At 43.7% G+C, this 14,804-nt stretch overlaps 1 long non-coding RNA gene across 1 annotated transcript in view; it reads left to right on the top strand.

The window, feature by feature from the left end:
- Positions 1 to 14,804, top strand: part of LOC134205649 (uncharacterized) — a 363,787-nt gene that overhangs the window by 167,195 nt on the left and 181,788 nt on the right. The window lies entirely within an intron of this gene.

Raw genomic sequence — 14,804 nt, 5'->3', positions numbered from 1 at the left:
CCGCGTAAAAAACGACCCCAGTAGGTTCAGGGCAGCTAAGTAAATAAATCGCTGTCTCCAAGAGCGTTACAGAACACTAACTAGATTACTTTTGTTGTCAGCCACCCACATCCTACCACCTTTGTGTCTCATGGTTTATTCACATTCTTTCGCCAAAGTTGTAGACGTTGTTTATTTGTTTATTAACCCAACTTTGGTCTTATTGGGCTTACTAATTCTAATTCTATTGTTGGTTATGTGTTGTTAGAATTTCATTTTCTTTGATCAAGTTAAATCTATTAGATCGCCAAGTTCTATCAGTTTCACAATTTTAGCAACATTCCGAACTAGCTTTGCCAATACATTGACTTAATTGTAATGTAATCTTTAACCACAGTGTGGCGATGCGGGTCTATTCTATAAATTTTGTCTCTGGGGGGCTACGCCACTGACTGAGTCAGACTTCAAATTTTTCACCATACAGCAACATTTCGCTACCACCACCACTAATGAACCCACGTTGATTGCCAGCGACCATGTACTTCGTTTTGCTGGTATTGATCGTGAGTCCAATCCTCGCTGTCTCCCTCTTAACCCTTATGTGAGTGACGATTTTTCCCACCGTAGATGGGTGACGGGGTACCCGGGTACCCAACCGCATTACAATGTTTTTTTTTTTCTTTTTTTTTCTTCCTTGTCCAGGAAATGCGGGGATAGGGACCACCTCCAGCAGCAAACGAGGGAGGCAGGACTACATCCCTGACCCGCTAAACCGTTTCCATTGCCGCCAAGCCCATCGTCCCTTCGGTACAACCAGAAAGCAATGCTTCAAAGGGGGGCCAGTGCACAACGCACTCTCGAGGTTAGCTGCGTGTCCTTGTAGCATCGAACATCGTGACCCGCTTTTTTAGAAGAACACCATGGTATCGTGCCAGCGCGTTGCCGATTTTCCAGGTGGCCTTACCACGCCCTATGTCCTCGGAAGGTGGGAAGGGTGGACTTCGCGCCTGCTCCCCTCTGCACGACTGGTATCAAGAATACTGATTCCGCGTGCACCCCAAATTGACCTCTTCTCGATAGGGTCTATATGCCAACACACAGAGGGACTTGCCGACGCGGTGCCTACGCCTGCCCCAGCCTTGACGAGGACCCCTTTCCGTCATCGGGCTCGGAACCCGCCCGGTTGACCGACGCCGCGAAACGATTTGGGCGATAGCCGATAAAACGGTGTTCCAGCCAACTTCATCTTTACACATCCTCCGAACTAGGTTGTCCGGGGTAGTGTCCAGACCACATGTGGCAAGCATGTGGTCACGCATTGCGCGAAAACGTGAGCACACGAACAACACGTGTTCCGCCGTTTCCTCTAAACCTGCGCACACCAAACACTCGGGCGAGGCCGAGCAAGCCAGCTGCGTTGCCTGCACTGTGATTTTGCAGCACGCTTAAACGCCGGGCACTTCGAACCCCCCCCCAGAGGGTGCTTGCTGTTCACAGCTTTGCTGGAACAAATCAAACAATTGGGAAGGTTCGTGCAGCATTATGCCGTATGTCCCTCTAATCCGCAACGTCGGCAAATAATGCTTCTGTCAGGGCCTTTGCAGTCCCATTGCTTGTGCCCCGGTTCCAGGCACTTGAAGCAAACTTTGGGTTGCTCGTATATGCCCACGGGGTATACCGACCATCCCACCTTGACGCTCCCTAACTTGACTACCTTGGAGGCGTCCGCTGAAGATAGCCGAACCAATGCTACCTGCGTCCCTACCGAACCTTTCCGTAGCCGAACGGTTGCGGTGGGTATCTCCACTTAACACTATCGCCGCAATGCAGTGACGAGCTCTTCGTTCGGCTACGGCCTTTAACCCTTAGATTCACCTCCGTCGTGAGTGCCCTCACCTTGACCGTCTCGCCTAGGACTTCCTCCGCCAACTTCTTGTAGGCGGCGCCCTTTTGCGAGACGCCCCGCTTCAGCTCGAGGATCATCTCGTCCATCCGGGTACGTCTTATTCGACGTACGTCGGCGCCGAGTTCACCGAGCTTGACATCTCTCCTGATCGCCTTCAAGACGTCCGACTACTTAGCCTCGTCCGTCGTGATGACTAGGGCATCGCCCCTAGAGCGATTGGCGCCTACCCTAGACTTCTTGCTACCCTCATTCGCCTGGGCCTTCTTTTCGGCCCTTGACGTCTTCGGTTTCCTCTTGTTCTTGACCAGGGTCCAGGAGGCGTCATCCTCCTATGTTTCCCTGTCCTGGAGCGGCTGAGAGCTCTCAGCCTGCCGTAACCCCTTACCACCGTCTTTCCTGGGTGGTCGGACCTTTCCAGGTCTTTCCTCCCCCGGTTTTGGAGGTACCTGGCCAGGGTTCAGCTTTCCAGCCCCACTACCCTTGTTCGGGGTAGTAAACCTCCGCGTTCTGGAGCGGCCCACATGGAGCTCATCCCCTGGAGACTGTCTTCCCCGTTTTTGTGTCTTCTCCGTTGGAGCAGTCACCCCCGACGTGCCCGCGAATACTTGAGCCTCAGTCTGGGTAGATTTTGGCATCACCGTCTTCGCTGGCACGCCCTCGGTCGATTCATCCTTGCCCGAGTTCGCGAATCTTTGGGCCTCAGTCTGGGATTCACGGATTTCACGGGTTCGCACTTGGCCGTCCCGACCGCCGTTTCCAGCTTGGCGTCCACCATCGACTTTCGAAGTTTCAGCAAGCTCCTCTTGAGTTCCTTACTGATATTATGCTTCGATGATGCAAAGTCGATGATGGCGTCCAGCTGTTCCGTCGCCACCTCGAAGGCCGAAAGCCCATCGCGTTTGCGGTTCATCGCCTCCACAAGCCATGGGCCGTCAATAACCTCTACCGGCGTTTTTTTAGCCGAGAGGAAGATTAAGTGACCCACGCTGGCGCTGCGCACTGAGCTGCCGACTATTGCCTCTGGCCTCCTACGCGGAGACTGGAACAACCCACCTCTAGCGAAGGGGTTGTCGCCTACACTACTACCACTAGTTAAAGAATTGCCTTGGTTTTCCATTTTGGTCCCACGAGTTGCTCGGGAAAAGAGGTCCACCACGCCAGAGCCCAGCATGACGCGGTAACCCAGGTACCCCACAGGCTCCGTTAAAGGCCTAGCTTATTATTTCATCCCCCTGGCCATGCATCCCCTCGGCACGGGTCGCTTGACGCCTTGGGATTACGGGTTAGGGACGATGGTCCCGGTCTAACTCGCAGTGGCCATGGGGAGGGGTCGTCAAGCCCTTGGACAAAGTCCCTGCTGCCCCCAATGTGCATTTATGTGTCTGTGGGTGTATGTATGTTTTTTTTTCTTCCTTTGCAATGGAGGGGGAATCTGCTCAACAGACATTCTGGGTTTAACAGGAAGTGCGGGGTTAGGGATCACCGAGGGAGGCAGGACTACATCCCCGACCCGCTAAACCGTTTCTATTGCCGCCAAGCCCAAGTGGGTGTATGTATGTGTGTATGTTGGTGTGTATCGCTGTGTCTATGTATGCGGATAGGGTAACCAACTTGATTTGGACCCCTACACATTTTGGACCCTCCTGGCGACAATTTTCTGATTTCTGAACTAAAAACCATGCCGCTGCTAGTTCCCCCATTAGCTTCCGGAAATAAATATTGTTCAGCATCTGATTCACTGGTTTCATGCACGAAAAAGCAATATTTAGATAAAATTTCGAGAAAATTCATTTGTTCAAGTAGGCAAGCGTTACAATGCGTCACGCTTAAAAATATACATCACTGAAAATCTCAGAACGTACACAATAAGCTTTTTGTCGAAATTGTGAATTTAAAACGCAGGAATCTTCTCATTGATGCAGGCCAATCGAAAGATAAGACTTGGCTTCGGCTTAATTGACCAGGGTAAATTTGAAATTCGACTTTGAAGAGACTAAATTGGGGGTGTCCAAAATGTGTGTCCAAAATATGTTGCACTGTCCAAAACGAAGAATATTTTCATTTCAGAAAATGGCAAATTTCACTGATTTATCAATAACTGAAGTTCATTTCGAATTTCTATTTCATAAATAAGACTTTCATCTTTGAAATAGTGTTATTTCCGCCCATATCTAATCTGTATTTCAATAGATATGAGCATATATTGGGATGCACTTCCTCTAGGGGTCCAAAATAGGACAGTTACCCTATGTGCCGAACCTTGAGCATAGAATCGATGCTTTGACCCCCATACGGACTGTTCTATCCACAGCATACGGACCATTATTGCGTCCACTGGGTGGTCCCCTGGAAGATTCGGAACATCCGTAAAAATTATCAATTCGTAAATTCGCTAAATGATTTTTCTTGAAGATTTTCTTATCAATAGATTCGGAAACTTTTCACCAATCCGCTAATTGTTTTAAAACTATTGATTATCAACGTCAAACTATTAAAAATTTTAGTTCCTTCACGTCTGGTAAAAATTTCTGAACTAATTCCGTTCATGCATCCCCAACATGGACATCAGATTGCTGTAACGTACGCACCTTTTGGCCCACCGCTTCATTTTCCCTGTGCATAAAAAGAGTCGTGTCTTACGCGCGCGCGTCATTTTCGTTCGAGATTTCACGGCGAGCGAACCGCTCCGCTGGAACGTGGACCATCTGGTAGCGGCTCGGTGGTGTTGGCGTTCGGTGGTGTGTGTATGTGTGATGGTCGTGGCAGAAGCAGCAGCGCGTCATATGCAGTTAAGATTTAACGGAGCGTGAACCGTCCAGCGTCCGTAGCAATGAATCATCGGACAACGGTCGTGGTACAATTAAAAACATTCGGTCGTTTGTTAGAACCACCATTATATACAGAAGAGAATTAGTTTTACCGAAAATGCCCAGCAAAGTGAAAATTCATCCATCGGAAGTGGCTGCTGGAGAAAACTTGTCGTCAGTAGAAACATCACTCAAGTCACTCGCATGCTGTTAAGTAATGGCAAAGACGCACAATTTAAAAAATCTGTCCTTTGTCAGGGTTTCATTTGCCGTGTTTGAAATTGATGCTTGAATTTGCGAAAAGAAGTCTCTTTATACTGCTGAATGGTTACAGACGATTGCGAGGCAATTTTTTGCAGCAATCACCGCCGACGGACAGCTATGATGCGGCTGGAACTGCTACCCGCGCCATAATTGCCGCTTTTAATTTGTAGAGAGAGATAATTCGTCTCAAATCAACTATCTTCCGATCAAAATAGGGATCATGAAAGGACGTGATATACGGGTCTTGAAGCGCCGCTGACAGCAACCAAATGATTACCCGAATCTGAAGAAAAAACCCAGATTAATCCACCTAGCGGCGATGATGCCTTTCTCGTGCATCGTAAAATGTACTGAAAAAATCACATAGGAAAGGTCAAAAAATCGCATATTTTCTAACATTTTGCATGTTTTTGCATCAATTACTATGCATTGCCACCATTCTTGAAATTTTTTTCTATTTTGAACTTTTTTTCCAAAAGGACCCTTTGGAAAAAACAATGATTTTTCAATAATTCCGAAATGCAAAGTCCGATCGGGCCAATTTTCAATAGCAAACAATGGGACCGCATTCCACGTCGAATGCAACTTGTTGCGAGTAAATCGGGTAATGCTAAGTTCCAAAAAGTGTGTCTAAAAATTTTGTACACATACACACATACACACACACACACATACATACATACACACAAACAGACATCACCTCAATTCGTCGAGCTGAGTCAATTGGTATATAACACTATGGGTCTCCGAGCCTTCTATCAAAAGTTTGGTTTTGGAGTGAAATTATAGCCTTTACGTATACTTAGTATACGAGAAAGGCAAAAATCATTTTCTACTGCTAAATGGCTGCAGCAGCTACCACGGCTAATACATTTTCCATCTTTGATGTCGTTGGGATAGCCAACGATGAAATCAGAGCCATTTAATTTTATTTCACTTTAAAGAAAGAATCGATTTTCGCTTCTTTAAACCTTGTTGAGAATTCACAACATTGCGAGAAATTTTCACTTTCAATCATCAAGTGATTCGCGTTCGGAAAAGCAGCTTTCTTATATCCAATAAAGTAGATTCATCAGAAAATGTTTGTTTTATTTGCAGTTCTGCGTCTCTATAATTAATATCAGCAATCGAGTTTAACTTTCTACCGTTGAATGGCTATAGACGCTTCTTCTTCTCCTTCCTGTTGGCATTACATCATCACACTGGGACAGAGCCGCCACGCAACTTAGTGTTCATTAAGCACTTCCACAGTTATTAACTGCGAGGTTTCTAAGCCAGGTTACCATTTTTGCATTCGTGTATCATAAGGCTAACACGATGATACTTTTATGCCCAGTAAAGTCGAGACAATTTCCAATCTGAAAATTTCCTAGACCGGCACCGGGAATCGAACCCAGCCACCCTCAGCATGGTCTTGCTTTGTAGCCGCGCGTCTTACCGCACGGCTAAGGAGGGCCCCAGGAGGGCTATAGACGCTACCGCGGTGAATAAATTGTCTGCAGCAACCACTGCCGACGGCCATCACTGATGCTGTTGGAATCGATAACAACGCAATCGTTGCCATTTGAGTGTATGTCTCTTTGAAGAAAATACAGTTAAAACCAATTCTTCCGTTTCAAATGGGGGTTCTGAGAAGAACTGATTTATGCTTCTTGAGACCTTGTTGAGCATTTACAACTACTAACAGCAAACAACCGATTGTCCTAATCTTGCGAGAATAATTTACTTTTTATATCCGATTTTTCTTAATCCACTTTTATATAAATCAGCAAGTTCAATATTGAGAGAAGTTTTAATTACATTACTAAGCACATTCTCATGGTGACTGTCAAAAATTGGATGGCGTCGTACTTGACTTCTGTGCCGGCCGTCGGCAGGTAGATGCAACAGAAAATTATAGACAAGGATGCGCCTTTCCAAATATTGAACACAATCTAGCAACAAAATTTCACTTTTCAATGCAACTCTCTGTTCCTGTAAATAATATTCGTCACATATCCAGTGTCTTTCATTTAAAATATTGATCCAAGAAATCTCGAACAAAAGGGCTCACGCGGGGGGAAGCTGCTTTCTTGTTTTCAATATGGTGAGATCGATGCCCAGCCCAGTTAATATTTGTGGGTGCAAGTTTAATGTGCACTCATTACGAATAACAAAGGGGCGGAGCTAATGAGCTTATTTCATTAGATACACGAAAGTAGCTTCCAGCGCGCGCGAGCCACTTTGCTCGAGATTTCGCAGAGAGCGGTCCAACGCGGTTCCAGCATCGCAACCAGTTTGTTCGAGATTCTTTGAAGAGCGGTCCCAGCATCGACATCAGGTGGTGTTCACTCGCGTAATTGGAGGATGCTGCAGATCCGGTTTGATGTAAATAAGCGTGTGGCCGTCGTCAGCAACATCATCAATATTTCTAAATTCATCCAACAATGATGGCCGTCGGCCATTTGGTTGGTTGCTGGAGAAATCTCGTCGTCGGTGGGAGCAGTACTGATAGTGAATGGCGCACTTAATCGGTCCCTTTTCAGGACCATCATTGTTCAAAGTAGAAGGTTTTGTTTGCTGTATTGGAAATTGTCGCAAAAGTAAAATTTTCTCGCAATGTTCTTACTTTCGTTTTGCTGCTGTTAGTGACAGGGAATTTTGCCAGTGGCGACCGTTGACGAGTAGTTGCTGCATACTTTTTTTCACTAAGATGCAATCTGTGGCAAGTAAGCGATAAATCATTGAGTGGCTGTCGTCGGTGACAGCAGAATTGTGTAAGTGCAATGTTCTCTTCCATTTTTCATTCGCTGCCGACGAATCTGCTCTACTAAGATTTTAAAACAAATTCTTTTGAACGCTGCCGATGCTGATGACAGTTGCACGATGATTTCCATCAAAACTGCAAACGCACGCGGGAGAGTAGGTTTTTAAATTGACTTGAGACGACGTCTTCGCCGGTAGCAGTCCAAGTAACATCTTTGAAGGTGTTTGAAGAAAATGCTGAGAACAGATTACGATAATTTTTGGTTTAAATTCGCGATTGTATCATGTATACAACCTAATATTAATATGATATTACGATTCTCATTTATTTATTTATTTATTTCGTCAAGCATTGTAGACTACAAACACATTGTTTCACTTAAACACTATCTGTTTTAATCACTAGACAACTATTATGCAATACTATTCATTGTTTTCCTCACTAGCGTGTTAGACATTGATATGTCGATGACCTCACAATATTTATTATATATCTTCATCATAGAGTTGATCGGTCCATTTTTAGCATAGGATGTGCGTTGCAGATTTAGTTGAAATAAGTCACGATTTCTCAAGGTACGCGTAGGTGCATAAAAGTTCAAGCCTGACAGAAGGCTTTCTGCTTTTATCTGATGTGAGATTAAACCATAAACGAATGTTACACAACCAACTTCTCTTCTTTTCTTAAGTGTTTCGATATTAATTAGTAGGCACCGAGATTCATATGACGGAAGCGGTAGGGTTGACCAACCTAACTTTCTAAGAGCAAAAAGCAAAAACTGTTTTTGTACTGATTCGATTCGATTTGAGTGGACTTCTTGATAGGGTGACCAGACAATGCTACAGTATTCTAATATTGATCTGACGTAGGACACATAGAGTGTTTTATCGTGTAAGGGTCATTGAAATGATAACTGAAACGTTTAATGAATCCAAGCATGTTATGTGCTTTATGAATAATGACGTTTTAATGTTCTACAAATGTCAACTTGAGTCTAATAATAACCCTAAGTCTCTCACTTTTGTGCATCGTATAATTCGTTCCTGGCCTAGCTTACAGGTAATGTTTTTGTAATATCTGCTTTCTAGTAAATGAAATTATGCTACATTTTTCACGTTTATATCGAGAAGGTTTTTTGAGCACCAGTTATAAAAAGATTGCACTAAGAGGTTTTACGTAGTTTACGTCGAGCGGTCGTGTCTTGTACACAACCCTTCTGATTTTTGACGTAAACTACGTCTAAGGGAAGAACTCAGATACAGGGTGTAAAACCGAAATTTCCAAATTCGAGACCGTCACGAAATTAGGATAGATTTCAAACGCTAATAGCGTCTTTATCTTTCGATGGATTTTCGACATTTGCTTATCAATCGATTCAGAAACTCTCCAGCAATTTGCCAATTCTATTGATACTATTGATTATCAACGTTAAACTATTGAAAATGTTGTTTCTTTCCAAACCGGGTGAAAAATTCAATTCCGTTCATAAATCCCCAACACGGACATCAGATTGCAGTAAGGTACGTGCCTTTTGATCCACTGCTTCGTTTTCCCTGTGCAATAAAAGCCCCGTGTTTCGCGTGCGCGCGTCATTTTCATTCTGGATGTCACGGCGAGCGGACCAGGGCGTTTAGAAGCGGTCCCAGTGACAACGGCTGTCTCAGCGGTGGTGGTACGGATGAAATTTTTTCGGTCGGTGGTGGTGGCGGTCGTGGAAGCAGCAGCGCATCATTTACATCCGTGTCCCATCTTCGGCGGATCTGGCGATCGACGGCGTTCGTTGAGCCGAATCATCGGATGGCGGTCGCGCAGCCCAGTGGCTGCTAATAAGGTACATAAGTGGCAATTAATCAGTTCTTTTCAGGACCATCATTATATTTGGGAGGAAGGTTAAGTTGAAATAATTTTCCTAAAATGCAACCGTTAGGAACTGGAAAATTCTTCGGTGAAATTTTCTAGCGTAATTCGGAGTTGTATGATTTTAGTGATTGAGAATGTTGATATTAGACGAACTTTCTTCATAGAACAAAGCATAATTGTTTGGCATCGGTAGAGGAATCATAGCATTGAAGTGCCGAGCATAGGCTGTCATCGGAAGATTGCTACAGCAATTTATTCACTAATGTGGCGTTTGCAACGATTTGGATGTTGTGGCACAATATGAAATTTTCCCGCGAGACTAATTTTGTATTTTTCCATTTGATTGAAAAAGAAATCGGTTCCGAGATGAACTTTATTCAAAGCGCAACGCTAACGTCGGTAGTTGAATCCCAAGCAAGTATCGGAAGGAGACCATGCAAACAATTGATTCGCATTATGACTGAAAAAAATTATATAGCGTCAGTATTGATGTTTGCTACAGATTTTTTGACGTAAACTTCGTCTAAGGGGAAGACTCAGATACAGGGTTTAAAACGGAAATATCCAAATTCGAGACTGTCACAAAAATTAGGATAGATTTCAAACGCTAATAACGTCTTTATCTTATTTTCGACATTTGCTTATCAATTGATTCGGAAAACCTTCTGCAATTTGCCAATTCTATTGATACTATTGATTATCATTAATGCTTAATTTTTTTTCTACAACAAATATGATTTTTAAAAAGTATCACCGGCGCGTGCTTACTCACAATCTACATGCTGATACATTAACAGTTACATCAAACAACTGAAAACTGAAATACGCCACTCCAAAATAACGAGGTGACAATATTAGAAAGAGACAAAAGATAGGACAAATAACACGGTGTGTAGTGCCTCCCCGAGTTACCTTAAGGGAAGATCCTTTAATTACGTAACGCAAAAATTGGGCATTTTCAACCCCCCCTCCCCCCTATGTCACACTTTTTGTATGAAGCATCTAAAAATTATGTATGGGTCGTCACACTTTGCCCAACCTCCCCTCCCCCTTCTAAGCGTTACGTAATTTGTGGACGCTCCCAAGAGCCAATTTAGTACTTCGTTAGTACTTCATATCAAATATCATATCATATCATAGCATATCAAAGAATATTGTGGCCAAATTTCATAAAATTTGGTCAACAACCCCAACCACCCCCCCCCCCCAAAAAAATAGAACAAAACCTGCCAAAGCCGTCATTCCTCCTACATCATACAAGAAAATTTAAACTGAGCGCTGCTAATGTTAATGACGACGACCGCGCGACCCACACCATCGCCGGGACTAAAAATTTCCGGTAGGGGTAGGAGCTCCGCCGATGCCGGAGGGTGTACCAGGGTCTACTCTCCGCGACATCTCGAACGAAATGGCTCGCGCGCGCGGAAGAGCTGCTTTCTTGTAATCAATAAAGTTGAATCTTTAGCCACGCCCCTTTGGGGGGTGTGTGACGGTTACACAATATTTGCAGTCATACCGGACAACAAAGAGGCGGGACTAATGAGCCATCTTTATTGATTATAAGAAAATTGCTCTCCCGCGCGCGTGCCCATTACTGATTCAAAGAGACAGCGCTTTACAATACGGACGTGTTTTTTGTTCGCGCATTTTGATTGAGGCAAGATTGAGGCGAGGCGAACTTTTTTCAAAGTGCAAATTATCCGCTTGGAGACGCCATAAAGTTGCCTGGCGTCCGTAGCAGAATCACGAGCGCGCGTCGGAGGGAGATGCTACAAATATGTATTCGCATGGATGGCTCAGTGGCAGTCAAGTTTAATTCTTTCAAGATTCTTATTTGGTTTTGTTATTCCAGCCTATGGCGTGGGTCGTGTGGTCGTTAGTGATTCGAAATATGCATTATTGGGAATTAATTGATTCTTCTCATGGACACCATTTTAAACATAGGAAGATTGAGGCAAGACGAATTTGTTCAAAGTACGACGTCGTAGCAGAATTACGTTGCCGTTCGTAGCAGAATAACGAGCACGTATTGTAGAGAGCTGCTGCAAATATGTATTCTTGCACTGGCACTAGATTCTTCATTTCACGAAACTGTTTTACGTAGTTTACGTCGAGCAGTCGTGTCTTGTACACAACCCTTCTATTTTTTTAATTTAACATATATATTGAATGAGCCAGTTTTAAATTTTTTGATCGTAGCTTGTAAATTAAATTTTTGGTGTCTTGTTGAAGTTCATTCCGCAAAGTGTCTCCCGAACAAATATGTATCTATGGGAAAATGAAATTTGGCTAAACTTTTTAGGAAATATTCGAAAAATTCTGGTATTATGTATTAAAATCTATTTTTTTGTTTACTTCCCGGGGATTAGTGTGGTGAATTGCGCATAGCTGCACCAAAGCGGGAAATTGACTGGTGCAATGTTAGAATGAGGACGCTGTCTTTATTCTAGATCCTAGGGTCTGGACTTGCGGAAGCCCTTGGATAACATAAAGTATGTCGGATAACCATTTTAACCTCAAAATGAATTCAACGTTTCAAAATTACTCTGTGGTGAAGTTTTGAACGCAATCTCAGGTTTTGTCCGGGATTTGTATGAGGGCCCGCCACTGTGCGCCGCCGCATGCGCATCTCCTCGATGGCTCCAAGTCAGCGAGTGTTTGATTTACCCCGGAGCTGACGACCTCTTCCAGGTTCTCTGCTATAAACATGACTTTTGCTGGCGGCTCTTCCGGCATACGCACTAGATATCCAGCCCACTGTAATTTTCCGTATTTTATCAGCCTGCCGATGTCAGCATTTTTGTACACTTGCAACCAGGGACGGGAACGGTTGACATTTCTTTTTATCATTCAATCTGCCACGAAGTAAAAGAAAAACAAAAACACGGCAGCCGCAGCAGCCACGAGCAAGCAGACGACAGTCAGCACATGATTTTATTATTTTCTCTCCCCACAATTAATGTTTCTGTACGTTCATTTCACGACGTATGACCGTTTTTGGTGATAAATGATTATTTCTTTACTCCTTGCTCATTTTAGAGACTAGAACTAATGAATTAGTACCAACGACTAGCATTCTTTTGAGGCTTTGCGCCACAGGAAATTAAACTCGATTCTGTTCTGTTTGCGCTGCGCACGAACCGAAACAAGAAATCTGCTGACTGCACCGACGGCTCGACTCTCACGCAGCAGCAGGCAGGAACATACAAACAGTTTGCATCATCGGTAAAAAAAAATGTTACAATGAGGCGTACAATTTTTTTGAAAAACTGTTTCGGTTTGTGCGGTGCGTGAAATTTGACCGGATAAAATGTAAACATTCGCATAATCACAGTGTTTTACTGTACATTTCCCAACACTGCTTGCAACAACTCGTGATCCATGTGTCTGCGCCATCCACCGTTTTCAACCACACTTTCACCTTTTTCCACCAGGTATTCTGAAGCTTGATTTGGATCCATCTAGCGTCTCACGAATCAGCCTAATAAGTTTTGCCGGAAAACCTTGTTCCAACATTATATGTTTCACGTTTCACTGGAGTCGTATGCTGAAATAACTTTTGACGACTGTGGAAAACTTAATCGTTTTCGGTCGTTGCAGGCTTGTAAAGCATTAAAAACAACTTTACTTCTGCATCCAACTTTTTCGGTAATTTATATTACCTTTCTCAAGGTAAACAATCTTCAAATCCGAATAGCGTATCTAACGAACTTCCTTGAACGGCTTCAATTCTGGAAATCCAAGTTGGTTGGAAAGGGCACCATATGATCGTGCCCGACTCCAGTATAGTACGCACAAGACAACAGTACAGAGATCTGTGGCATAGAGGGTCTCGAAACTCATCGGCAATCTTGAAGATAAAGCCTAGTTGTCGATTAGCTGTGGCGATTATATCCATGTAGTGGATTCTAAACGTAAGACCGCTATTCAAAAGCATACCAAGAGCGAGACTATGGTGCAAGAGAACATAGTTGAATAGAATTGGTTGAAAAGTTGATCACATCACATGGTATACAGGTATTTGCACCCTCTACTTGTGCAGCGGTGGCGGCTAAATTATTGAAAACGTGTTTGAAGTGCTGAGGCACATTTCCTTCTCTCGTTAATCGTTGTTTCATTTCCCAGAAACATAGAGGTCGGCAGCCCATATTACTTCCGTTTGGTATTGACAAACGACCAAGAGCTTTTCGGGTTTGTACGAAGATTCATTTCTATGCGTTTCACGTATCGATTGTAAAGGAAGCGGTTGTGCGTACGGTAGCGTTGGCTAATGCGGTTGAACAGTTGTTTGTAGTACGGAGATCGGGAGCTGCTGTATTTTCGGAGGGCCGCAGAGCACTGCCGCTTTGACGCACGGATTTGTCGCAGGTCCGTTGTTGAACATCCTTCTCGGTTGATTCGTCGACAAAGGTCTCCGCAAATTAACGCAGTCTGCTAAACAGAATTTGAAGGATTACTAATTTTAGGCAGTATTGAGTCTGTGCCTTTTGTTGTAGATAAGACATAAGGCCATCAAGCCAACCAGAATGTTTGAACGATGAGGTGAGGATCAACTATGCATGTGCAGACTTGGTCACGAAATATTAATTGTAGAGAATTTTCCAGCAGATTAAATGAAACGTGAAAGCCGATAAGTGAACAGACTTTAACATGAAATATGTTACGTATTATGTGTACTACAGATCGTACTGTTTATGTTTATTATGTAATGCACATTTTTAAGTTTGATTGTTATTGCTTAGAAATGACAAGTGTAAATGTTTGATGTCAACTATATTAAGTAGTTCAATGAGATCAATAATGATCAGTTGAAGTATTATCAATAAACAAGATAAACAAGGCTTCCCTCTGCATCCGAGAGTACTTTTTTGTCGTACCACTGTGGCTGTTCAATTGACCGCCTCGTAAACTTGTTGCCACTTTTGCGAATCTTAGATACCACCAGATAGTGGTCAGAGTCATTAAGCTGCGAAGCGGCAATATCCCAGTGGGACATGTAATGCCAATGAGATGAATATACCATCCAGAAAGCTTTCTTAACTATTTATATTGGGAACGACCAGGGTAGATAACAAAAAATCCCTCTGTTTTGGCTTCTCTGGCCATAGAATTTATAAAGCGGAGTGATTCTACTACATCCGACGTTTAGACCCTATAACCTCCCTGAAGAAGGCCCAAACCAAGGGTCAAAACGTCTTGCATCCGACGTAGAATCACTCCGCTTTATGAATTCTATGACCAG

The sequence above is a fragment of the Armigeres subalbatus genome, chromosome 1, assembly GCF_024139115.2.
Source record: "Armigeres subalbatus isolate Guangzhou_Male chromosome 1, GZ_Asu_2, whole genome shotgun sequence".
Lineage (NCBI taxonomy): Eukaryota > Metazoa > Arthropoda > Insecta > Diptera > Culicidae > Armigeres > Armigeres subalbatus.
The sequence above is the reverse complement of the archived record's forward strand: the minus strand, read 5'-3'. Positions and strand labels throughout refer to the sequence as shown.